This window comes from Hemiscyllium ocellatum, chromosome 34 (genome assembly GCF_020745735.1).
Source record: "Hemiscyllium ocellatum isolate sHemOce1 chromosome 34, sHemOce1.pat.X.cur, whole genome shotgun sequence".
Classification (NCBI taxonomy): domain Eukaryota; kingdom Metazoa; phylum Chordata; class Chondrichthyes; order Orectolobiformes; family Hemiscylliidae; genus Hemiscyllium; species Hemiscyllium ocellatum.
In genome coordinates this window covers 14,250,663-14,277,856 of record NC_083434.1, presented here as the reverse complement: position 1 = coordinate 14,277,856, position 27,194 = coordinate 14,250,663, and the positions used below count along the sequence as shown (strand labels likewise).

Here is a 27,194-nt window from a genome sequence, read left to right as displayed (position 1 = left end):
AAAACAATAGTTAGCCTAACACAAACAATAGCACAATCAAAGTGAATGTTAAAATCATATATTTTAATGAAATAACACATTAAATCTATTACTTTAAGGGGTTTCTGAGTTTGATGAGTTACAGTATTGTATTAAGACAGGGACTGAGGGTCATCATCAGAATCATCATTACTCTCAGGTATAGTTCTGAGTACAGGGTTATGATGAAAGCAAATATTTAGCCCAGAAGTGAGTGGCTGTGGCTCATTGTTCTCAGACTGTTTCTTGGGAGTTGGACTAAAAAAGGACATCTAGTTTTTGCTGCTTTGCCATCTTTTTCTTTCATGAAGAAGCTGTTCATAGGGTATCAGATCCAACTTTATGCCATGAACTGCTATCCTGCTGCATTCTGCATTGTAGTCATAGAGTCATAGAGATGTACAGCATGGAAACAGACCCTTTGGTCCAACCCATCCATGTCAACCAGATATCCCAACCCAATCTCGTCCCACCTGCCAGCGCCCAGCCCATATACCTCCAAACCCTTCCTATTCATATACCCATCCAAATGCCTCTTAAGTGTTGCAGTTGTACCAGCCTCACCACTTCCTCTGACAACTTATTCCATACACGTACCACCCTCTATGTGAAAACGTTGTCCCTTAGGTCTCTTTTATATCTTTCCCCTCTCACCCTAAACCAATTCCCACTAGTTCTGGACTCCCCCACCCCAGGGAAAAGACTTTGTCTATTTATCCTATCCATGTCCCTCATAATTTTGTAATACTCTATAAGGTCACCCCTCAACCTCTGACCCTCCAGGGAAAACAGCCCCAGCATGTTCAGCCTCTCCCTATAGCTCAAATCCTCCAACCCTGGCAACATCTTTGTAAATCTTTCCTGAACCCTTTCAAGTTTCATAACATCTTTCTGATAGGATGGAGACCAGAATTGCATGCAATATTCCAACAGTGATCTAACCAATGTCCTGTACAGTCGCAACATAACCTCCCAACTCCTGTACTCAATACTCTGACCAATAAAGGAAAGCATATCAACACCTTCTTCACTATCCTATCTACCTGCAACTCCACTTTCAAGGAGCTATGAACTTGCACTCCAAGGTCTCCATTGCCTTCTAACAGTTTCTCAACTTCCCTCAGGATTGAAGACAAAAGAGAAGTGGAGAGTTCTCAAAGGGCTGCATCCTGGAGTTCTTCATCTTCATCTCAAGCTTCAACTTCCCTCACAGCAGCAAGTTGTTGTAGATCGTTCTCCCACTTCTTCAAATCCAAACAGCTTGGTAAGAGTGACACAATGTTGTCTGATCGCTGGAAGCTCCTCTGATGGTTCAATGCCTTTAAAATCATGAAGAAAATCTGGGAGCAGCTTCTGCCAAACTCTATGCAAGCAGTCCTTCCTAACATCACCCCAGGCCTCCACAATGATGTCAATAACATTCTTAATGTTAAAGCTCTTCCAAAATTGAAGAACACTGTCCTCATTATCTCCCTCAGTAGCTGGAGTCAGCTTCTTGAATGTACAGCTTAAATAATAAGTTTTAAAAGCTGCCATTGGCTCTGGTCCATGGGTTGAAATGAGAGAGTTTGTGCTCGGAGGTAGAAATAGCACTTTGATGTTTTCAGAAAGCTCACCAATGGTGGCAGGATGGCTTGGTGCATTGTTCAGAATGAGGAGAATCTTGAAATCCAAATCTTTTCTCCTGCAATAATTTCTTAAAACGTCCTCGAAAACATCAACAATAAGGTCAGAAAAAAAAATTGTCCCGCCATCCAACCGCTTTTGTTGACCCAAAGTAAACCCCGAGAGTGGGCTGAAGGTAACCGGGAATGGAATGGTGTGACAGCCAACAGGAGATTTAAAAATATTGTTCCCCAATTCACCAATTGGGTTACAGCCAAATTGCGTTCACAAAATGCATATTATGGGAGAACAACTTGTACCCAGAAGCTGTGCCCTGCCCACCCCATTTTGAACAGCAAAGAGGTCAAAACCTGGGCAAGTAAGTGAATTATGGCATAAACTGAAAGGCAATTATCAGTCTGCCTTTGTTCTGACAGTTTATAAATACTTCAACATTTAAAACAAACAAAGCAATTCTCTGATGCTATGGTTAGAATTTTTCCAAAATAATGGTTGCATGGAGTTTCAGTCACGCTTTCTGTCGATGGCTTTACTGGTGCAATCTTCACAGCTCACTACATTTCATATGCATCACGTCCCTACAGCACCATTCTTGTGCTAACATGTGGTTACCAGTCCTGCCGCTGCCAGGACTACCTGAGATTCCTACAACCAGTGCCACATTAAAGCCTAGCTATATATCAGGTCAAACACTGGCAAGCAGAAACAGTCCTTCCCTGGACAGAAAGTGAAAGGGAAATGAGAAAAAAAAGCTTCTGAGGGCAAATAGACAGCACAGCTGAGACGTGATTGGAACCAGAATCTCACAATCATAAATAGAGTCATAGAGTCCTAGAGATGTACAGCACGGAAACAGATCCTTCAGTCCAACCCGACCATGCCGACCAGATATCCCAACCCAATCTAGTCCCACCTGTCAGCACCCGGCCCATATCCCTCCAAACCCTTCCTATTCATATACCCATCCAAATGCCTCTTAAATGTTGCAATTGTACCAGCCTCTACCACATCGTCTGGCAGCTCATTCCATACACATACACCCCTCTGCGTGAAAAAGTTGCCCCTTAGGTCTCTTTTATATGTTTCCCCTCTCATCCCTAAACCTGTGCCCTCTAGTTCTGGACTCCCCGACCCCAGGGAAAAGACTTTGCCTATTTATCCTATCCATGCCCTTCATAATTTTGTAAACCTCTATAAAGTCACCCCTCAGCCTCCAACGCTCCAGAGAAAACAGCTACAGCCTGTTTAGCCTCTCCCTGTAGCTCAGATCCTCCAACATCCTTGCAAATCTTTTCTGAACCCTTTCAAGTTTCATAACATCTTTCCGATAGGAAGGAGACCAGAATTGCACGCAATATTCCAACAGTGGCCTAACCAATGTCCTGTACAGTCGCAACATGACCTCCCAACTCCTGTACTCAATAATCTGACCAATAAAGGAAAGCATACCAAAGGCCTTCTTCACTATCCTATCTACCTGCGACTCTACTTTCAAGGAGCTATGAACCTGCACTCCAAGATCTCTTTGTTCAGCAACACTCCCTAGGACCTTACCATTAAGTGTATAAGTCCTGCTTAGATTTGCTTTCACAAAATGCAGCACCTCCCATTTATCTGAATTAATCTCCTTCTGCCACTTCTCAGCCCATTGGCTCATGTGGTCCAGATCCTGTTATAATCTGAGGTAACCCTCTTCGCTGTCCATAACACCTCCAATTTTGGTGTCATCAGCAAACTTACTAACTGCACCTCTTATGCTCATATCCAAATCATTTATATAAATGACAAAAAGTAGAGGGCCCAGCACCAATTCTTGTGACACTCCACTGGTCACAGGCCTCCAGTCTGAAAAACAACCCTCCACCACCACCCTCTGTCTTCTACCTTTTGTTCCTGTTCTGTATCCAAATGGCTAGCTCTCTCTGTATTCCATGAGATATAACCTTGCTAATCAGTCTCCCATGGGGAACCTTGTCGAACATCTTACTGAAGTCCATATAGATCACACCTACTGCTCTGCCCTTATCAATCTTCAGTGTTACTTCTTCAAAAAACTCAATCAAGTTTGTGAGACATGATTTCCCACGCACAAAGTCATGTTGACTATCCTGAATCAGTCCTTGCCTTTCCAAATACATGTACATCCTGTCCCTCAGGATTCCCTCCAACAGCTTGCTCACCACCACCCTTTTGAAACAGTGGCACCACGTTAGCCAACCTCCAGTCTTCTGGCACCTCACCTGTGACTATTGATGATATCAGTATCTCAGCAAGGGGCCCAACAATCACTTCTCTAACTTCCCACAGAGTTCTCGGGTACACCTGATCAGGTCTTGGGGATTTATCCACTTTTAACCGTTTCAAGACAGCCAGCACTTCCTCCTCTGTAATCTGGACATTTTGCAAGATGTCACCATCTATTTCCCTCCAGTCTATATCTTCCATATCCTTTTCCACAGTAAATACTGATGCAAAATATTCATTTAGTATCTCCCCTATTTTCTGTAGCTCCACACAAAGGCCGCCTTATTGATCTTTGAGGGGCCCTATTCTCTCCCTAGTTACCCTTTTGTCCCTAATATATTTGTAAAACCCCTTTGGATTCTCCTTAATTCTATTTGCCAAAGCTATCCCATGTCCCCGTTTTGCCCTCCTGATTTCCCTCATAACTTTTCTTCTACTTTCTTTATACTAAGGATTCACTCATCTATCCTGTCTATACCTGACATATGCTTCCTTCTTTTTCTTAACCAAACCCTCAATTTCTTTAGTCATCCAGCATTCCCTATACCTACAAGCCTTCCCTTTCACCCTGACAGGAATATACTTTTTCTGGAATCTTGCTATCTCATTTCTGAAGGCTTCCCATTTTCCAGCCGTCCCTTTACCTGCAAACATCTGCCTCCAATCAGCTTTCGAAAGTTCTTGCCTAATACCATCAAAATTAGCCTTTCTCCAATTTAGAACTTCAACTTTGGTCTATCCTTTTCCATCACGATTTTAAAACGAATAGAATTATGGTCGTTGGCTCCAAAGTGCTCCCCCACAGACACCTCAGTCACCTGCCCTGCCTTATTTCCCAAGAGTAGGTCAAGTTTTGTGCCTTCTCTAGTAGGTACATCCACATACTGAATCAGAAAATTGTCTTGTACGCACTTAAGAAATTCCTCTCCATCTAAACCTTTAACACTATGGCAGTCCCAGTCAATGTTTGGAAAGTTAAAATCTCCTTCCATAACTACCCTATTATTCTTACAGATAGCTGAGATCTCCTGACAAGTTTGTTTCTCAATTTCCCTCTGACCATAATACAATCCCAATAAGATGATCATCCCTTTCTTATTTCTCAGTTCCACCCAAATAACTTCCCTGGATGTATTTCTGGGAATATCCTCCCTCAGCACAGTTATAATGCTATACCTTATCAAAAATGCCACTCCCCCTCCTCTCTTGCCTCCCTTTCTATCCTTCCTGTAGCATTTGTATCCTGGAACATTAAGCTGCCAGTCCTGGCCATCCCTGAGCCATGTTTCTGTAATTGCTATGATATCCCAGTCCCATGTTCCTAACCATGCCCTGAGTTCATCTGCCTTCCCTGTCCCATGTTCCTAACCATGCCCTGAGTTCATCTGCCTTCCCTGTTAGGCCTCTCGCATTGAAATAAATGCAGTTTAATTTATTAGTCCTTGTCCCTGCCTGTCCTGACTGTTTGACTCACTTTTGTGCTGTACCCCTCAGTTTGATTTCTTTCCTCACTATCTCCCTGGGTCCCATCCCCCACTTTACTAGTTAATGTGTTGTCTCTTTCCATCATCACCTGTCTGATTGACTATCATTGCAACCACAGTTGCAGGAATGAAGCCACAGTCTACCTGCCCTTAAATCCATTCCATGTTAGAGTTCTGTCTGAAGGAATGTTGCTCTTTCCCTCAAACCAGTAGAGCATAACATCTTGTTTTTGTCCAATGTGGGAGCATCAAACTGTTGATAATGTCAGCTGTTATTAGACCACAAGCATTGAAACCTCATCTTCAACAGGACTACCATGTGCTCCACACTGACTGTGGCAAAAGAGTAGACTGTATTATATCAGTACTCAGCTATGTTCAGGGGGCTGTGTAATGGAGGCATCAACCAAAGTTGCAGAAGGTAGCCTATATTTCCTAGTAACCGTCCATGCAATGGTATTGGCCCTTGAAAAAAGTAGGAACCTCAAAGTTATGAAGGGTAAAGGCATCGTGGCAGCTTCCAGGGTATTTGGCATAGACATTTAAAATGTGGTACCAATGATCAAAAGGTGGCTCCTACATAGATTGAAAAGATGTGTTCTCCATTTATGGAATTGATTTAGTTGTGATATGGTGCCCTCAACATGCTGTGGGCTTTAGCCTGAAACATCGATTTTCCTGCTCCTCGGATGCTGCCTGACCTGCTGTGCTCTTCCAGCACCACACTCTTGACTCTAATCTCCAGCATCTGCAGTAGTCACTTTCGCCTATACTGTGTGTACAGTCTGCCATGCCTGTACCTGGGGGAAACCTATTATGTTGGCAAACATGCTGCCGAGGTTGCGTCACTGATCTTGTCATGAGCAAACAAGGTGAAGTGATGTGATCTGTCACAAATTGTATCAGTAACAGCATTGATACATTTGTGTGTTATGGATTGAAAGATCTCACCGACATCCCAGTAGCTCCTTGGGAGCAGGAGTTGAATAAAAATATGGCACAGCTGTCACTTTGATGTCCACTGAGATAGGATGGCCACTCACCCTTCAGTTTGTGAGCCCCACTGCACGAGACAATGCAGTTTTGCGACAGAATCCCAGGACATGCTCAGTCAGAGCCCCAATCATCAGGAGGAAATGGTATTGAAGATGAAAAACTGTACATCCTCAGGGGGCCTTTGGCTGTGACTTCTTCTTGTGAAGACTGTTAAGCAGCTGCTGGGGGCTCTTATTGTTCCTAGGCTTGCTGGCATATTTGTTCTTCCACAGTCTCTCTATGATTTCAATATACATCTCCCACAGCATAAATGGTCTCTGTTGTGACTGGATCCATTGCTCATGGTTCCAATGAAGCTGTGTGGGAAGTATGAGAAACAGAACAGGTCCTTAGTAATGTGAGCAGTCTGTATTTGCATCACACACAAATGACAGTTTAACATCGTCCTCAATACAGTGGGAGATGGAGATTCCGATATGGAGGGCCATGGAATGCCTCTGGAGGGATCTTTGAAATAAGGACCTGAATCCAATATATTTGGAACAAGTATGTCATGTGAATACAGTAAGAGATTGTACACATGGTAGGATTATTGAAACCTTGTGTTCCCAAGTCATCACCCAAGAAAGGCAGCATTGCATTTAAGATCAGGTTGTTAAATGCTTACAGATGAAGGTGAGAGGTAATCAGCTCCAAATCATTGTGCAACTAATGAGAACTTGAATTACCTTTGCGAATTGTGGCCTGCAGTTGATACTTTAAGGTCACCTGTAATTACTTCTAGTTCACAGAGATGTCTGTGATCAATCTCTATTTACCAATGACATGGTCAAGATTGTCTGTGGCCAGGATTTGCATCTTACACAGCACGTATTTGCTGTGAAGTTGAGTAGAGCACTTGCAGATTTGGAGGCAGGGAGTCAGAATTTGGTGCTTGCAAACTGTTGGGAGGGGGGGTGCATTGTGTGGGCCCTTTAAAAGATAATGTGATTTTTCTGTGTTTAGAGCTTTAAAATAGATGTCTGCGAGCAGCAGCTTAAAAGTTTGCAAGTACACAGAGAGCAGCTGAATTGTTACATTTGTATCAAAAAACTGGAGAGTTAGCAGACCAAGCAGCAGATTTTTTTTTAACTAAGACGATGGGCTTTTGAATTTAGCTGATCAACTTGAGCTAGGTGCTTTGATACCAAAACCTATTAAATTTAAGTCTGATGGTTTTCACAACATAGGGCCAATCCTATTGTAAAGAATATTGACACATCCTCATGAGTGAGACTTGTCCTTATTGGAAGGGAGTACCATTAGAATCATGCTTTTTTGGGAATAGTTAGCAGTTAGAAGAGATTTATTCAGTTTATCAATAGTTTAGTTAATTTGTTCACTGCTGGAGTTAGATAAATTTTTACCTGTTGATTTTAAAGTGAGTGTCAGGGATTTATTTTATTTAACTGTGAGAAGTTGCTGAAACGTAGGTTGCACTACTTTTCACACCCTTTTTAGAGATTATGGGGCGTTTTGGTGTCAGTTCTCAGAGGGGGTCAATCTCTGCTTCATAACACCTTTCACACGGAAAATTCTACCATTACAGATATCTTCTCCCTACACTGCGTAAGTATATGATTCATGCAATGCTCACAATGCTCACAAGTACAGCCTGTAGCTTCAGTCATCCAACAAATGTCTACAATTCTAGATGGCTCTATATCAAGGTTCTCTCTAAGCAAAGTCCCTATACTTGCCAAATCAAGTTGACCCCTGTAATGATTACATACATGCGCAAAGGACTGTGTACTTAAATAAATCGCCCTAGCACTCCACAATGAAATGGACAGAGATGTTGATCCATATGCAAGAACACATCAAGCTATCTCTTGAAGACCTGTTGCAAATCCATTCACATACATATTCTGATCACTGCACTCTTGACCTCTAAAACCTTCCTATTCATCTACCTGTCCAAATGGCTTTTAAACGTTGTTACTGTACCTGCATCTACTAATTCCTCTAGCTGTTCTTTCCACATACGAACCATCCACTGTCTGGTCTTCTTTAAATCATTCTCCTCAACCTTAAAAACATGTCCTCTAGTTTTGTACTCTCCTACTCTAGGAAAAAGACCTTTGAAATTTACCTCACCTATATCTCTCACGATTTTATACACCTCCATCAGGTCACCCCTCAACCTCATACACGCCAGCAAAATGTCCCACTTATCCAGCCTCTCCTTATAACTCAAATCCTCAAGTCTCAGTAACATCCGTGTAGGTCTTTTCCGACCCTCTCCAATTTAATAATATCATTCCTATAGAAGAGTGATCAGAACTGCACACAATGTATGACCCATTATTAACAACAACCCATAGTTCTAGATTATCGTACAAAGGGAAACATCTTTTCCACATTCACCCTGCCATGATCCTGCAGAATCTTATATTTTCAGTTATGCGATCACTTCTTCAACTAAACTGCATCAAAAATAATTCTAACCTGACCACACTTCTTAAGACAACCTACCCATTCCAGGTATTAGACTACAAGTCTGCCCTAAAGTGCTTCCAATGTATTTACATCTTTCCTTAAATAAGAAAAAAATTACTGTAAACAGTACAGTACTCCAGGTGTGGTCTCACCTCTATTTAGGCCCTGCTTCACTGATGTGGAAGTACTGGTGTTGGACTGGGGTGGACAAAGTCAGGTTTATTTGAAATCGCAAGCTTTCAGAGCCTGATGAAGGGGCTCTGCTCTGAAAGCTTGTGATTTCAAATAAAGCTGTTGGACTATAATCTGGTGTCATGTGATTTCTGACCTATTTCACTGAAGCATAGCCTCCCTACTTTTGTAATTCACATTGCAATAAAACTAACATTTTACCAGCTTTCATAATTTCTTGTTTTCCCTGCACACTAACCTTTTCATGATTCATGCACCAGGATACCCAGATCCCTCTGCAATCCCACAATGTAAATATTGCTTCTTTTTCTATTCTCCCTGCCAAATTAAACTATTTCACATCTTCCAAGATTATATACCATTTATCATATCTTCGCTATTCGGTTAACTTGTCTATCACTTTGTAGGTTCTTTATATCCTCTTCATGATATATTATCTTATCGATATTAGTGTCATATACAAATTTGGTGAGCATACTTTCATCTAAGATGCTTATGTAAATGATACAATGTTGAGGCCTCAGTGCTGAGCCCTATGACAGATCTCTCATTACATCTTGACAACCAAGAAATTGCCTCTTTATGGCTACTCTCTGTTTCCTGTTAGTTAGCAAGCTACCACCTGTGCCAATGTGCTACCGACTGCACCACCAACTCCTATTTTCCACAATAAAATATGATGTGGCACCTTACCAAATGCCTTTATGCACAGCACATAATATTTCTTTTCAGAATTATAACAAATTGGATAAGTTAGAGTCATAGAGATCAACAGCACAGGAAAAACAATCTTTGGTCCAAATCGTCCAGGTCAACCAGATATCTTAAATTAATCTAGTCCCATTTACCAGCACTTGGTCCATATCCCTCTAAATCCTTCCTATTCATGTACCCATCCAGATGCCTTTAAAATGTTGTAACTGTACCAGCCTCCACCACTTTCTCTGCCAGCTCATTCCATACAAGCACTAGCCTCTGCCTGAAAAGGTTGCCCCTTCAGTCCCTTATAAATCTTAAATGAAAACAGAAGTTGCTGGAAAAGTTCAGCAGGTCCAGCAGTTTCTGTGAAGAGAAATCAGAGTTTGCATTTTGGATTCCAGTGACATTCCTCAGAACTGATGGTAGCTAGGAAAATGTCCGTTTAAATGGAGACGATAGGGTGGGGGAGGGGGTAAGGAGGAAACAATAGGTGGGGGATAAAGAGCCCAAAGAGAGAGAACAGTTGGACAGACAAAGGAGTAGATAATGATTCGGGTGGAGGGTGAGTAACTGTAAATGGAGATTGGTTTCCATCACAACTGATGGTGCACCAGCCATGCTGGATGTAAATGGGGGCTTTGTTACATTTTGCAAAAATAATCACCATTTCCTCTCATTTGTCAATTGCCCTTGTATAATCCACAATAAAACATTAGTGAGTAAAGTTAGGGATATTTCTCATATGATGACAGCTGATGTTAAGATTAAAATCTCAATTCAAGCAAGAGCATTTCAGCGCTGTTTGTTTGAATCCTTAATGGATGAACTTGATGCTGCCTACGGTGAACAATCACACAACACCAGGTTATCGACCAACAGGTTTAATTGGAAGCACACTAGCTTTTGGAGCGACGCTCCTTCATCAGGTCATTGTGGAGGGCTCGATCGTAACACAGAATTTATAGCAAAAATTTGCAGTGTGATGTAACTGAAATTATACATTGAAAAATGTATGAAGGAGCGTCGCTCCGAAAGCTAGTGTGCTTCCAATTAAACCTGTTGGTCTTTAACCTGGTGTTGTGTGATTTTTAACTGTGTACACCCCAATCCAACACCAGCATCTCCAAATTATGGTGAACTAATTCTCTATGCTGATGTGAGGTGATTAAATTGAGTGAAGATATTTCAAAGTTTTTTTTTAATCCTGATACCTGAAATTGTCTTTTTTTTATTCTGGAATGAAGGAATGAAATGCACAGTTAACTGTCAGAAATGCGCGGTTGCTCTTCATCACATTCCTTACAGACATAACCTTAAAACTGAATGAGTTGAACTGTGGGGAAAGGACAGATCCTTGGAATATATGATCAGTGTGCGGAATGCATTCAAAATGCAGCTGAGTCTGTAGTCCTCCCAATTAAAAATATAAAATGCTGCAATATTTCCCTAGTCTGGGGAAAACACTAGAGAAAAAAAATCAAAATCAAGATCAAAGAAGAAAGGATCAATCTAAAAAATTTACGTGCACTTTTAAGGAAGTTAGCAGAGGAATTCAACAGGCAATTTCAGGGATTATAAGTGTTGGAACAAATTATTATGCTGGTCTTAAATCCATTCCTTCATTTTGTGGATTTGCTCCCAAATTTCATCAGATAGAACATTGCAGCACAGTACAGGCCCTTCGGCCCTCAATGTTGTGCTGACCTGTGGAACCAATCTGAACCCCATCTCACCAACATTATTCCATTTTCATCCATATGTTTATCCACTGCCCATTTAAATGCCCTGGACGTTGGTGAATCTACTACAGTTGCAGGCAGTTCCATGCCCCTACTACTCTCCGAGTAAAGAAACCACCTCTGACATCTGTCCTATATCTATCACCCTTCAATTTAAAGCTATGTCCCCAGGTGCTTGCCATCATCATCCGAGGAAACAGGCACTCACTTTTCACCCTATCTAACCCACTGATTATCTTATATGTCTCAATTAAGTCATCACAACCTTCTTCGCTCTAATGAAAACAGCCTCAAGTCCCTCAGCCTTTCTTCATCAGACCTTTCCTCCATATCAGACAACAGTCTGGTAAATTGCCTCTGAATCATTTCCAAGGCTTCCACATCCTTCCTATAATGCAGTGACCGGAACTGTATGCAATACTCCAAGTGTGGCCGCACCAGAGCTTTGTACAGCTGCAACATGACCTTGTGGCTCCGAAACTCAGACCCTCTACCAATAAAAGCTGTGTGCCTTCTTAACAACCCTATCAACCTGTGAATACTGATGAAAAATATTCAATTAGTGCTTCTCCTATCTCCTCAGACTCCACGCACAACTTCCCAATACTGTCCTTGATCAGCCCTAACCTTACTCTAGTCATTATTGTATTCCTGATAAACATATAGAAAGTTTTAGGGTTTTCCTTGATTCTATCTGCCAATGACTTCTCATGACCTCTCCTAGCTCTTCTTAGTTATCTGTTTAGGTCTTTCCTGGCTAGCTTGTAACTCTTAAGCACCCTAACTGAGCCTTCACACTTCATCCTAACATAAGTCTTCTTCTTCCTCTTAACAAGAGATTCAACTTGCTTAGTAAACCATGGCTCCCTCACTTGACCACTTCCTCTGTGCTTGACAGGTACATACTTATCAAGGACATGCCATTGCTATTTCTTGAATAAGTTCCACATTTCAATTGTGCCCATCCCCTGCAGTTTCTTTCCCCATCCTATATATCCTAAGTCTTGTCTAATATCATCGTAATTGTCTTTTCCCCAGTTATAACTCTTGCCCTCCTGTTTATACCTATCGTTTTCCAACACTAAAGTAAACATAAACGAATTACCGTCACTATCACCAAAATTCTCACCTACCATCTAACAGTTGGCCGGGTTCATTACCCAGTACCAAATCTAATGTGGCTTCACCTCTTGTGGACCTGTTTACATACTTAGTCAGGAAACCCTCCTGCACACATTGGACAAAAACTGACCCATCTAAAGTACTCACACTAAAGTATTTCCAGTCAATATTTGGAAAGTTAAAGTCCCCCATTACAACTCCTATCCAGAATCATCTTTGCTATCCTTTCCTCTACATCTCTGGAACTATTCAGAGGCCAATAGAAAACTCCCAACAGGTTGACCTCTCCTTTCCTGTTTCTAACCTCAACCCATACTATCTCAGTAGATATGTCCTCAAATGTCCTTTCTGCCAACATAGTGCTGTCCTTGACTAACAATGCCACACCTCCCCCTCTTTTACTATCTTCTCTGTTCTTACTGAAACATCTAAATCCCAGAACCTGCAACACCCATTCCTGTCCCTGCTCTATCCATGTCTCCAAAATGGCTCCAACATCAATGTCCCAGCTGTAGGTTCACCCACCTTATTCTGGATGCTCCTGACATTGAAGTAGACATACTTCAAACCATTTTCCTGCTTGCCGGTGCAGTCTGGTGATCTTGAAACCATATTTCTGACCTCACTACTCTCAACCTCCTGTACACTGGAACTACAATTTAGATTTCCATTCCCCTGATGAATTAGTTTAAACTCTCCTGAAGAGCATTAGCAAATCTCTCCCCCCTCTCCCCACCAGGATATTGGTACCCCTCTGGTTTAGGTATAGACTATCCTGTTTATAGATGTCCTACCCCAGAATGAGCCCGAATTATCCAGGTATCCAAAACCCTCCATTCTGCACCATCCTTGTAGCCACATGTTCAATTCCTCTCTCTCCCTATTCCTCACCTCACTAGCACGTGGTACTGGCAACAAACCTGAGATAACAACTCTGTTTGTTTAAGCTCCAAGCTTCCACCCTGAATTTCTGCCTTACATCCTTTTCCTACTTATGTCATTGATGCCTATGCGGACCACGACTCGAGGCTGCTACCCCTCCCCCTCAAGGATCTTGAAAACATGATCCGTGACATCACGGACCCTGGCACCTGGGAGGCAACACATCAATCGTGAGTCTCTCTCATTCCCACAGAATCTTCCATCTGTCTCCTGTCCTGTGGAGTCCCCAGTGACAAATGTTTTGCTCCTCTCTCCCCTTCCTTACTGAGCAACAGGGATAGACTCTGGCTTCCACCATGGCTTATCCCTGGTAAGTCGTCCCCTACAACAGTATCCCAAATGGTGTACTTGCTATTGAGCTGAATGGGGAATCCCTGCACTGTCTTTTGGTTCCCTTTCTGTCCCCTGACTGTAATCTATCTACCTTTTTCTTGAATCTGAGGTGTGACTACCTCCTTGTAACTCCTCTCTCTAACCCCCTCCGCCTCCTGAATGATCCGAAGTTCATTCAGCTCCAGCTCCAGTTCCTAATGTGGTTTTCAAGGAGCTGGAGTTGGGTGCACTTCCCACAGATGCAGTCAGCAGCGACACTAGTTGTGACCCTTACCTCCCACATTCTGCAGGAGGAACATTCAACTGCCCTAACTGACATTCCCACTATTCTAAATTCCCACAGAGTATATTGAAAATTAAAGAATATAGAAGACTTATTTACTCAGTTTGAATCCACACCTACATTAAGAATTTCCTAAGATGTCTTAATGGACATCATCCAATGCTCAAATTCTCCTGAAATAAAGCAGACAAACAAATCTTCTTGATGTTCTCTACTGCTATCTCCACAAATTTATCTTCACTGGAAATATACACATTGGGATTTCATAGTTCCAAACACTAAGACTGGACACTGAAAGTGATGGATAGGGTTTCAATCAAACAGGCTGCTATATCCCAGATGGACTCGGGCTGCACTCATCCTGTACAGTGGAAACTATTCCACATACTGCCTTGTAGATGGTGGACAGACACCGGAAGACAGACTACTCACCGCAGAAAAGTCCAGATCAAGACAAAAAGATTTTTGGAGACTTGTAAACAGAGAAAAATTCCAGCTCCTATTATCCTGTGCTTTTAAAGTGAAAGCTTACTTTGATTCCACACATCTTTGAGATAGCATTCTCTTAAACGAAGGTAAGTCCAAGTCCATGTTTCCTGCCCACCTCACCGACTAGCAACTGAAACTAAACCCTACTTCAAAACACTGGCTGATAATGTGCAGTCACAGGTTTCACATTGAGACTTGAGAAGACAAAATGAATAACTATATGTACTTGGTTTTATATTTATACACCACTAAAAGTAAACTTTATACTATTCATTTTCAAGGTAGATCATGGGTTACACATAAAGTGACCTTGTGGTTGAAAAGCTTGGAGATCACTGCACTGTAGTGAAGGCCAATGTAAAATAACTGTTCAACTCATCTACCATCTGCTTACTTTTCATTATCTCTTTAGACTTACTTTCTACTGCACTAACTCCCACTTTGTTAACTTATGCTTAAATATTGTATTGTCAGAATCATATAATGAAGCACAGCACTTCATATAGCATTCTATCAGTTGCACATATTTCAGTAACACTTTCATTCTACACCACTATAACATACTGCTGTCATCATTAGTGCACTGTCCGATATCAGACATGTTCTCAGATAGCTCAAACATGGCCTTGGATTGATTTTCCAACTCTGCTTCAGAGCAGAGATGAAGAATTCTGATATAAAGGATCATCTTGAAGCACATCCAACGCAATAGTCAAATGCCATAACAGCACTGGTTGTTGAATGTTTTGCAGACTGTGCAGTAGAGCAGGGGAGGGTATTGGGGGTGAAGTTATCTCCGCACCTCATGACCTTAAGGATTGGGCAATCCAAAAAATTGCTTTCCACAGGGAAAATCATGCTATCATAGCATAATCACAAATCCTTCATACTAAATAATAAAACAGGTACTGTTTCAATATATGCTTTACACCACTGAAGTACTTTTACGTTAACCGTTGTACAATAATTCAGCCAATGAATCTGCACTAAATTGTTCAAGATGTTAACATTTATAGCAGCCCACCATGTTTGATGTCTCTATTATACCCCATCCTCTTCTTGGTCTCTGTTCAGTTTAATTTCTATATGGTAACTGCAGAGACTCTTTCAACATATGCTTCAAAAGCCCAAGGATTTTGCCCTGGTTAAGTATTCATACTAAATAAGTAATTGAGTGTAATTCAAAAGCCTGTATTCTGAAGCTAATCTTGGAAAGGAAATAGCTTGCAGTCATTTGAACAAAATATAAAAATGTAGAAATGGTGACAAATTTAATTGCTCTGAACACATTTAGCACACTAAACCAAAATTGATGCAGGTTTAATATCTGATGAGTTCCAGTTCAGCATCTGCTTCTAACAATGCTACCCAATCCAAATCATCCACTACTCACATCCTGACAAGTTTTATTCAGCCCATTTTTAACACTGAGCAGGATACAACGTCTTCATGTGTTTTACAGATTTTGAGCACAAAGATAAATTGCTTAACTCCTGCATGATGGAGCAGGAGAAAATGTCAAGTAGTCTTTCAATTCCTGCACTGCATAGGAATACATCCTGGGTGAATATAATTTAGAGCAATCGACTTTGCTTCCAGTTAACAATTAACTAAAATTATTTCACTAAAGTTCAACTCACCTAATGGTTCAATGGGCTTAACCAGTTGTGTAGATGAGCCCAGCATCCAAATCTGAAATCAGCTCAGTCCCAAATGAATGGATCTTTACAAACTTGGTGTCAAATTGAGTTCAGTGCCCTTGGTGGGAAATGAAGAACTATGGCCAAGGTTTGTGTTCTAATCACTATCTGGTGATTCCTGTGTGAAATGCGCATGTGTGGGCTTAAATTGAGGATGCAGTCAACAGGTTTACCTTGAATACATTGAAAAGCTCACTTCAATGTGACACAAATGATTAGAGTCCATTTGGAAAAGGACGAAGAGACAAAGTGATGTATAAGTCTGCATCCTCGCAAGGAGTGAATGAATCCAGAAGAAGAAGAGAGAAATGTGGCATGGGAAACTTGTTCCAAAGGTTACCAGGGGACAAGGTAATGCATTTCATCAGCATCTCTCTAGCTCTAGTTTTTAATGCAGATAAAACTTGCAGTGATTTATTTTGACATTGAATAATAATGGATCAGTTGCTGACTGTATATCTCTCCAGAGATCTACTGACTTCTGCAGAAATAAAAAATTGAAGTGGCATGTGATGGGTAGCTGATCCAACTTTCAATTTTTCACAGTTTAAAGTTTTAGGCCAAGGTATATTGATGATTTCAGATTATTCGGCATAAAACGCTGTTTAAAGAAAACTACAAAAAGCAGCCTACTGCCACACTGTACAGATGGGCATAGATAACCTATTGCAGAAGACATGAAGAAATTACTTTTACAGGAGCCACCCTCATATATCTCAACAATGTCCTTCATCATTCAAGTTAGTCCATTGTCAAGTTGGACTCAATCACCACATTCTAATAGCAGGAATGCAGCCAGTTATTGAGACTTTTATTACAGGTGACTGGCGATAACAATAGACCTCAGTTTTGAAATTAAGGTGGGCATGGAGTGACAGGGACATCACTCAGCTTTTACTGGAAGATTCATCACTCATACTTTTGTTACATGTTTTTGGTCCTAAAATATATATCTTTTACTAATGCTTGCCTGAAGTGGGAAAATTGAATAAGAAACAAAATACCCCATTACTTTTACGAGTTTCTGTAATCTATAAACACAATGTTTTCCTGAAGAAGGGCTTATGCCCGAAACGTCGATTCTCCTGCTCTTCGGATGCTGCCTGGCCTGCTGTGTTTTTCCAGCACCACATTTTTCAACACAATGTTTGACCTGATTTTGATTAAGAACTGTTTAATACCCAAATATTTCAATTCAGAACGTTTTTTTTAAATGTGCAACCTTCTTGCTGCCTATACAACCAAGAAATTGATGGTAATGGGCACCACATAATTGTGTTTTTGTAACCTGAGCAATGAAATACCAAATGTTCTACTATTCTTCATAAATTAACACTAAGGATATTTTTATAGAAAAAAACTTTTTGTCTTCCGCCATTCATATTTCATGTTGAGAAGCTTTATTTTTCTGGGGACGGTGCATGAAAATCAAGAAGTTTTTTTTGTAGAATAAATGCCATCTTAAAAAAATATATTAATGCACACTTTCTTCCCAAACAAATGTTAGACTTATCATTTTATTTATAGATGAGGAGCCAGGACAGTCGTATAATTTCCATCATAGTCATTATTATCTGTATTCAATCTAGTCAGCAGATTGTTCAACCACAAGACCAAAACTACAACTATATCCCCATTTGACATCCACATACATCACTTTAATCAGGGGGTTCACTGAAAAGCAATCAGGAGTGGGAGCATTGATTGATTTTCCCTTTCCTATTCCAGGGATAGAAGTCAGCAGAAATATTCCTAACTTTCTGCCACTATTCTAGCTGAGATCAATTTGCCTCACACAGAGAAGAATCAAATCTGACCCACGTTCTAGCTAGTTATTTCAAAGCTTACTGAGATTTCAAATAAGCCCAGCTTTCTCCTCTTTATCATTTTTTAAAATTATCACAGCAATATATTTATATAAAGAGCTTTCAACAGAATTAAATTCTCCAATGTACTTCACACAAGCATTCCAAAACAAAATATGACACCAAACAGATAAGGAATGCTGAATGCACACCATTTTGACTTGGCTATCCATTGACTGTTACTGGGTGCAAGTACTGGAACTCCCTCGCTAACAGCAATGTAGGTTTACCAACTCAAAATGGACTGCAATAATTCAACATGGCAGTTTATAACCACATTCCCACAGGCAGTTAAAGATGGGCAGTCAGTGCTGGCCCAGCCAGAATCTCCCACATCATCTGAATGAATAAAAAATAACATATTAAGTCAGATGATCAAAACTTGACCAAAAAGTCAGGTTTTAAGGAAGAGGACAGTGAGATAGAAAGACACAGAGATGTGGGGAGTGAATTCCAGCCATTTGTGGCTTTCTTATCAGCCATTTCAGTATTGAGGCAAAAGCAAAATCCTGATTGGTGTTCCACAAAAGATCAGCTTTGTTACATCATGTAAAATTCAAGAATGGCACATGAAAATTATAAGCTATTCATTTTATTTCATAATATATAATCCACATAATCAGTTTTAACTGTTGCATTGCTTTTTACAGTAAGTTCATTATGGGTGCAGTGAATAATCTTAAAATCACGATTAGTAATCAGAAATGGAGAAAACAAGATTTGGGCAAAATAAATTGTTGCTGAAAGAACTTGGGGTGAACATAACTGCAAGAAACATCTTAATTTACTATTTTTGAAAGAAACACTGTCATTGTGAAAACCTCTTCCTATTGTCTCTGATTGGCTGCTATCGATTTAACAGAAACATATCACAATCACATCGTTTGTGGCTGATGTCATAAGCTCAAAGTTCTGCCTGTTTTCCCATCTCCTCTAACACAAATAGATTCAGCAGTGTTTAACTTCTTCATGATGACTGTGCAACCTTCTTTCTACCTATACATCAACTGAAAAGAAATAAGGGAACAGTGGCATAAATACTTTTTTATGAGTCAATTAAATTCCTGTGGGATTCCTGCTTGGTGGTTTTCAGTACTAGTAAATGCACTGAACTAGTGTGTGTGTAAATGCACATGTATACTTTAGCTGAAAATCATGTATTTTTAAAAATTGAAGTTACGTAACTGAAAAACTCAAGGAGCAAATTTGAAAGCCTAAGCAGAAAAATATATTGTTACATTTTTCAGGTCAAGTTATTTGAATACTGTATTCAGATTATATATCAAAAAATTATAACAGATTTTTGGTGAAACTGTAATGAGGTTACAATGTATCTCATAAGAGAAAGGGAGGACTGCAGATGCTGGAGATTAAAATCGAGAGTGTGGTGCTGGAAAAGCATTACAGGTCAGGCAGCATCCGAGGAGCAGGAGAATTGACGTTTCAGGAATAAGCCCTTCATCAGGAGGGCTCAAGTATGAATCCTGATGAGGAATTTATGTCTGAAATGTCAATTCTCCTGCTCCTCAGATGTTGCCTGACCTGCTGGCTTTTCCAGCACCACACTCTCGACTACAACGAATCTCATGCAAACATATCAAGTAAATCTATTTAACAAAGTTCTGGATACAGCCCACATCACTATTACTTCAATTTATGTAAAATCCACCATATATTATTTTCTTGATTGGCTCAAGTATGAATCTTAAATAAGCAACGAAGTACAACTGCTGTATCTGAAAAGTATGTTTTCCTGTAATATTACCATGCAGGTAAAATATTTACTAACATACAAGCATATTGTAACCAATAAAGTAGCAAGCTACCAAAATAACACAATTTCTTATAAAAATGCTTTCAGTTACCATCTTGCTTTCTCAAAATCTCGTATCATTAGCAACCTATTGTGAAATACATCTCACTTCTTTATGATATTTACCAATCAAATGTCACAGATATACATGCATAACATAATTAACTAGATAGATTCATGGCCCCAGGATGTAATACAGTAACTAACAGTGAATTAAGCAATTCCGTTTGGGTCCAAAAGCCTCCCCTTTCTCAGCAGCCTTAAATTTTTCATCTTTCTTGCTTTTCATGTCTTATGAGTTCGATTTAGTTTTAGGAAAAAATATTCATTCACTGATATACCTTCAATGCTTAACAATGGGAGGTGTGATATATGTACCTAAAACATTGTTAGAGGCAGATACAATGTATGTTTGAAGTTTGATCTTTTGGGAGTTGTTGCAGCAGATGGTTGAGGTCATTAATATTTTGCTTCCATAAACAGATCCATTCTGTCAGGGCTTCTAAACTTGAGAAAAGATCCTTGGTCATTTAACAAAAAGAAAGTGATTTCTTTTTTGCAAAGTAACAAAGAGAATAAATATGCTATCAATGAAAGTAATTTAGTTTTAGGACTTCAGAAATGTTGCAATTGCATGATGTTGCAATAGCAACCAATCTTACCACCGATCATACAACTTGCTTTATCTTGAGGCAAGTACATCTACTTCCACTTGCCGAGGATACACTGTCAAATGGTGCACAGCTCATTGCTGATTCATCCAATATATAGGAGAATATATATCTCCTGCATAAGGTTTGCTATGACAGTCACAGAACATGCAAAGACCAGCAAATATCTAACATAAATGGTGTCAAATGCAAAACTTCATGAAGCAAAGGAAGGGCAAGTTTATTTAAACACAGCTTCTCATGCTATTATCAGGTGTAAACTACCAAGCTAACAGTTCTTTAATTAGTACATAATAACCACCACACTTTACCAACATGCCCATAAAATGCACATATCAGTTTCGGACAAACATTTCAGAAAGCCTCAGCATACTGAATCATAAGTCATAGAATCATTACAGCATAGAAAAACAAAACCATTGAGTCTGTCAAGTTCATCCTGGCTTGCTGCAAGAATAAACCACTTAGTATCACTCTCGTGCCTATTTACCATAGTCCAACAAAATCTTTGCTTTCAGATAATTATACAATAGTTTTTTTTTAGACATACCTCTGCTGAATCTACCTGCAGCACACTCTCAGGCACTGCAATCCATATCCTAACAACTTGCTACTTTAAAATTATTTTGCTCATGCTCGTGCTGTTTCTGTTGTTCATCACTTTATATTGTTGCATGCTGGTTCTCAAGTTTTGCACCAATGGAAACTGCTTCTCCCCATCCATTCTATTCACACACCAGATGATTGATAGAATACTTCTAGCAAATTTCCTTTTAACTTTCTCTATGGCGAGAAGTTCCAGTTTCTCCAAGCAAACCACCATAATAAAGTTTCTTATCCCTGGAATGATTCACATGAATCTTTTCTGCATCCTCTCTAATCCCCTCAAATTCTTCCTCAGGTTTTGTCCCCAAAGGTCCCCACTCTCCAGTTGAGGTTGAATTGATGTTTTGTACAGGGTTCTCAGAAATTCTTTACTTTTTGTACTCTATACTCTGTGCACAAATCCCTAGATCCCAGGAGCTTTATTAATTGCTTCTCAGTTTCATAAATGTATGCTCATACACCCCCAGATCCATCTGCACCTATACATCTTTTAAAATTCTACTCATTATTTTATGTTGTCTCTCCTCGTTCTTCCTACCAAAATAAATCACTACACACTTCCTTGCATCAAATTTCATTTGCCACTTGTCTACTCATTCCACCAACCCATGGCTTTTTGAAGTTGAACACTATTCATAATGTTTGTTAGTTTAATATAATCTGCAAATTTTAAAATTGTGCCCTGTATACACATGTCAAGATAACAAATTTATCAAGAAATGCAGGGATCCCAACATCACTTCTTCAGAAACCCAATGGCAAACCTTCCACTGGACCAAATGCAAACTGTTTTTCATAATTCTGTTCCCTGTCAGTCAATTTTTTTTATATACATGCTGCTGCTGTCCCTTTCACTACATGAGCTCTTATTTTGTTCACAAGCTTGTTCTGTGACACTTCATGAAATGCCTTTTGAAAGTCCACAAACTACATACATTGTATTATTATCATTCACTGAGCAGAACTGGGGTCTCGTTATTATTTACCTGTGTAGTTTCATTCTGCCTCTGAATTCTGGCTAGATTGTTTACTTCACCATGGTTCATCTCAAACAGAGAAAATCTTTACAAAGGAGAAGCCATAAAAGAAGATAGATTGTCCTTTGCAGACATTGCAATATATGAAGCAATGCATTAACATACCTGGAATTCATTCTGAATCTTGATAGTAGAATTATCCAAATGCCATCATCTTCACAAGCAATCCAATTTGTAAAATTAAATTCCATAGAGATCAATTTAGCTTATATCCTTTGTTTGTCCTCACATGAATTAACTGTTGTTCCCAAGATTTAAATGATGAACCCTTCATAATAATATCTCCAAACTCCTCCATCAGCTTGCGAGTCTACAACTGTACAGGTAGAGAACATAAATCCATTGATATTTGGCTCTTAGAAGTTGTAATAATCCACATTAATTCTCCATCTTGGTATATTCTGGTGAACTCTTCCTTTGAAAGAGAAAATACGTGGTTAACAGGTGAAAAATTGTATAATTCCTGCAACATTTTGACTTCATTTTAATCTGCCTCAAAGTGGAACAGGCTCAATGAAATAAATATCCCAAATCCCCTAAAAAATATTTCATTGCTAACTTTGTATTGACCAAGCATCACAGTCACTAGTGGGTAACCAAAATAAATCGAGAAAGTACAAATGTAATTAGAAAGCGATAAGATTTTAGGTACCGAGACTTCAGGAGTGCGAGAAAGCCAAAGCTCAGTTCAAATGTTTGTTACTGAAGCTAATTACATAAATACAGTGTGTTCTCTGGAAATGGACAAGAAACAGCTAGATATTGTAAACAGAGCATGGAGGGTCTGTTCCCAGTGAATGAATTGGGATGAGTCAAAAGAATGCTGTGTATATAATTCAATATTGGTCATGATTTCAACAGAAGAGCAACTTACAACTTCTGTTCAATTTCAATTCATTTTATGATAGTTGCTGCAAAGAATTGGGAAAGTTTTATCAAGGCTAAGCATTATATTCAGAGAATTACTCAACTACTTGGTTTGGTTTTGAGAAAATACTGTTACTTGGCCAATGAGATGGAGCCCCTTCAGGAATAGTTCATATCTTTATTAATCTTAGCACAACCTTAAATTAATAATTGTTGGCTCTTTTGTGTGAGAATTTGTACGTCATACATGTTGGCTTCCATGCACACCAGCATTCTCCAAGACACTCATTCCATTTACATCCCTCACCCACTCCAAGCCTCAATATTGTACTACATGACGTTATTGTAGTTAGCAACTAAAGCTTCCATCAGTAGATTGAGAACAGTACATTGATTTATGATTGAAAGCAACATAAGATGGGAAAGGACACAGATAACAAACAAAGAATAAACAAATATAAAAGAAAAAAAGGGAAAAAATGTAAGAAACATGTATTTATACATGATCTCTGTTTTGAAATCACTGCACCAAGATATCTAAAGATAAATGTAACTTCTACCTAAAAGTCCTTGTAGAGCATAGGATGGCATCCTAACTCACTTTGTCTCACATTTTTTAAAAAATCACTTTACTTCTATTTACCAGGTTCAATGTAATCACATTTACTATTTAATACATGGTTTTAACTATTGTTAACGTGTTGAAGGAATCAGATCTGGACCCTGTTTCAATCCAAACTATTTCTCTATGTAGAATATTCAAATATCAGAACTTTTTTTGCAAAGGGGTGGAAAAAGCCCTGTAAAAAGTAAAAGTATCCTGCAGTCAAGCCAAAATGTGACTGTAAAAAAGACAGCAAAGTAAATCAATTGAAGTATAGTTTGAGATGAGTAATTGAACAGGATGGTCCGTGAAATTGTGTAATTGGTTTTGTTTTACTTGGAACAGCCTAAATATATTCTCCAAATAAATCTTCGTTTTACGCCTCTTCAGTAATAATACAAAAATTGAATCCATTACCTTAACAAATGTAGTGCTTTTTTAAATACATTATGCATTTTACAACATGTTTTTTTTATTGAACTTTTTGTGGTGGCGTCAGTTTTAAGAAATTTATTCTATAAAAAATAATTCAGGGTAGCAATGTGAAAGGGTAGCTGAAAAGAAATATTAGTTTAAACTGCTTAAATTAAACTGACTACAGAAAAAAATCTATGAATTATTAACTGGAGACATGCAGTACCAAACAATGGTCCTCTCTCGAGGAGTCCTTGGGCAACAAAAGAATAGGGAGTGGCTGAACTCACTGTTTAGAATCGATGAAAGTAAAGAAGGTTCAAATTTTAGACAGGAAATGAATGATAGATGACTTTCCCCAAATCCAATTAACTCTCACTTGTTACCTACTCGTTAAGAATATATTGTGAAATTCTGAGGTATCTGTCTCGAGTCAGTACAGGGACCATGGTCTATTGTTTTAATTCCGGCGATGTCAACCAAATCCAAAATCTAACATACAATTTGGATATATTTCTCATGTGTCATGTAATTAACAGCAAGGTTAAGTATCTCGGGATAGTCTGAGAAAAATGACAACAGAACACTTGTACTGTCTCGAGTGATTTAACCGCATTGGAAAGCACCTTTAAAGTATTTTGTTAATTCAAAATTGCTACTCAAAGTCATGCAATACCTTTTCTGTTGCGTCAGGCAGATTTTGGGCAAGTTCAAAATTTCATTTGTACTCGAAGTGAAAGACGAAGTATTCTTCTCATACAAAGAGCAAAACTATTCGGATGGGTCTTCGTCCAAAAATAAAGAGCCACACACGGGGGACAAAGAGAAAGAGCAAGGGAGGGATAGACAAAGACTGATAGAGATGTGAGTTCAGGAAGGGATAGTTCCCCCTATAACCTGAAACAAAGAACTTGCCATGTCTAGATTTATGCTGGGCGATTTCTACACTTCAAATGTTTAACAATGATCCAAAAGAGATGCTTGGATCTGAACGATAACTATTATACTGTACATTTGCTTACCGTCACTTGAGGTCCGCCGAGAATGTGGAATAGAATGGAATGCTATTCTAGATAAAATCTCTTCATCTTTTTTTAAAAAAAACATCTGGAATCGAGAAGCTGTATTGAGAGATGGATTTTTCCTGGTTGCCAACCTGGCAGATTAACTGTTGCTCCAAGGAAAACGATGCAACTTTCGCAGCCCTGAGTTCCAAACCTGCGCAATCGTGTATTTTCCTCCAAAAGCAGCAGACCTGGCGATGGGATAATTGGGAACCCAGCAAAAGGGACAAGGAGCCCGGGAATGGTGTGATATTTCATTTACTCCGTGATACACGGTGTCTGGTAACTACTGTAAAACACACTGTAGATCCCAAGTGGTCGCGATCAAATAGTTGTTTTTACAAGTTCGATTTGACTTAGATTGCCAGGTTTTTTCTTCTCTCTCTTCCCCCCCCCCCCCCCCCACTTTGCAGTTTACCCTGCCCCGCGCAAACGATATTTTCAACCTAAAAAGAAACGAAACTGTCAATAACTCCTTCCTGCAGCGCCCAGCGATGATCAGCAGCGAAAGAAAAAGGCAATTTCTTATTGATTTCATAACATGAACCCACCTCCGCACCTCCTCCCCCCCCAAAAAAAAACCCCTTTAACACCTTGATCTTTGCTGGGAGAGGATTGTAATGCCCAGCCATGTTCGATGGAGTCAGAGTATGGAATTATTGAGAGCCGTCGTTCTATTCTCAGGCGAGTGGAGAGTTTGTTGAGGGTGATGAATCCAAACTGAGAACAAAGACAGGCCTTTTCCGAGTTCAGTATCAGCCGCTACAAAGGAGGCTGCAATTCGCCACTCAACTCCTACCTGTTGCTTGCCCGCTGTAAATATTTGAAAATCCAATGCGCCTAATATTTACGCTTTTTTTATTAAACAAAATGCTTTGTTGCGACTCGCCTGCAACCAGGACAAATAAAATTTAATTGTGACAATAAACGGATTGCAACCACGAGATTTAAGAGGCCATTCCATCAACTTTCGCGCTGTCTAGCGCGGTTTGTAAAATCATCTTTTCTTTACACTGTCACGGACAGCTGTCTCTTTCGAAGGAATAAAAACTTACCCTAAAGGCACAGGGAATGGCCATTACCTGCATCCCAATACTGCCAGCCCATCGATAATCTCCGAAGTGCTGCGTGTCTGAGGGTTAATTCTCTCTGATCTCTTCCAAGCTTCTCTGTCTAGAACAAAGGAAACTCCTCTCGCCCCTGCGTAAAAGGCTTTTGTGTTTAACTTTGGTGCTGACGCGCTCACGCACTCTTTCCTCACACAAGCACTGTCAGCTCCAACTTTTCAGCATCCGAGAGTCCTCCCCACACCAAGAGACCGGCAAAACGTGAACAACACCCCGATCCAAGCATACACCCCCCAACAACCGAACACCCCAACACAATGGCAGATTCCAACATACATTCACCCCCCCCAACACAATTACAAACCCAACACACTCCCAAAGCTCACAAACCCCAACACAAATGCAGTCCCAAACATGTACACACGCACACAAGAGCGATCACAACACAACACATGCTAAATTGCCCATCGTGTTAGGTGCATTAGTTGGAGGGAAATGGGTCTCGGTAGGTTTCTCGGAGGGTCGGTGTGGACTGGTTGGGCCGAAGGGCCTGTTTCCACACTGTAGGGAATCCAGTCTAATCAAACATCAGATACACAGAGACCTCTACACGAACACAGACCCAGCACATACACCCAGACCGAAAACGCCATCCAACATTCAGGGAGCGGGTGGCATAGTGACAAGGCCACTACATTTGTAAGAGGTCCAGAGTGTGGTGCTGAAATTCCTGATGAAGGACTTACGCCCGAAATTCTCCTGCCCCTCGGATGCTGCCTGACCTGCTGTACTTTTCCAGCACCACTCTCTGGACTCTGGACCTCTGCAGTCCTCACTTTCC

General features: G+C 40.0%; 1 long non-coding RNA gene across 10 annotated transcripts in view; it reads right to left on the bottom strand.

Moving 5' to 3' along the window:
* The window catches only part of LOC132832234 (uncharacterized), a 222,418-nt gene extending 195,948 nt beyond the window's left edge, over window positions 1-26,470 (bottom strand). For 8 of the 10 annotated variants that reach the window (XR_009646910.1, XR_009646912.1, XR_009646911.1 and 5 more), the window contains exons 1-2: window positions 26,342-26,470; window positions 22,443-22,752 (exon numbers count right to left, since the gene is read on the bottom strand). This is a non-coding gene — a long non-coding RNA (uncharacterized LOC132832234). The remainder of the gene's footprint in view (window positions 1-22,442; window positions 22,753-26,341) is intronic. The other 2 variants (XR_009646914.1, XR_009646915.1) reach the window with 2 other exon arrangements.
* Between the last annotated feature and the right edge of the window lie 724 nt (window positions 26,471-27,194).